Here is a 1246-nt window from a genome sequence, read left to right as displayed (position 1 = left end):
TGCGATGGTCAATCTGACTATTCTTGGTCAAAATGTAGCTCCACAGTTAGCGGTGGTTGTACTATATAGCTGCCTTCCCTCTAGCTTATCACTTCAATATTAGGGACCGCTAACGGAGATAATCCTCGGTGGGTAATTCAACAATAAACTATATTACAATCGCCATCAGGCTTAGCTAACCACTGTAATTGCTGAACGTTATTAAATATCATTCCCTACGTCGTGCACCAGAGAAGTCTGTATTGTTGCAGTGTTATAATTAAAGAATTAAAGAAACTTCCACTCCTTACAGTTCGTATAAAAGTGTAGATTAGATAGCAGTAAAATACAGCTTTGCATCTATAGGCAGGAGAGCAAAATTGGTTACATTTAGTTGTATTACATAAACGTTGACCACAAAAAAGTACGCTAATGATAATACTTCATATTAATTTCCAGGTAAGCCTGATATTTAGATCACACAACATCTAGGATAAGTATCTGTTAGTATTTTCCCCATTGGCCGAGTAGATTAATCAACTTTTCCTTCATATTATACCTCCCCCACACACACACTTACACACATTATAATTTCCAGGTAAGCCTGATAGGAAGGAAAAGTTGATTAATCTACTCGGCCAATGGGGAAAATACTAACAGATACTTATCCTAGATGTTGTGTGATCTAAAATATTATACCTCCTCCACACACACACTTACACACACACATCTTTTTCCAACGTTGTCATTCCATAAGCCCAATTGGATTCATTAACTGCCGCCTACGCGGTTGTGAACCAAGTTAAAATTTCCGTTATCGTTCTTGAATATAACGTATGAAGAAGGAATGATTATTAATAAAAACTGTTACTAAGATTGACCAAAGTCAGGAAGCTATCTTCTTATTGTCGTTGCTAGAAAGAAAGAAATAGCAAAACTAAATGAATTACAGACATTTCAAAAAGTATAAATGCAAAAAAACAGAAGTGAATAGAAAGGAGAATAAATAGATTTAGTCTATTAAGCTATTTATACATGTACATATAGATATCCAAACACTGGAATTGAGTTTAATTTTGAAGACTTGTTGTTGTTGTTGTTTTCTTAGCTACACAACGGGCTATCTGCAATCTGCCCCCCCCCCCCCACCCAACTGGCTCTGCAGTAAGAGTGAAGGATTACAACGCTAAAAATCGGGTTTTGGTATCCATGGTGGGCACAGCACAGATAGCCCTTTGTGTATTTTTGCGCTTAACAACAATCAATC

Source organism: Limulus polyphemus, unplaced genomic scaffold (genome assembly GCF_000517525.1).
Source record: "Limulus polyphemus unplaced genomic scaffold, Limulus_polyphemus-2.1.2 Scaffold2092, whole genome shotgun sequence".
Taxonomy (NCBI): Eukaryota; Metazoa; Arthropoda; class Merostomata; order Xiphosura; family Limulidae; genus Limulus; species Limulus polyphemus.
Note: the sequence above shows the minus strand (reverse complement) of the source record.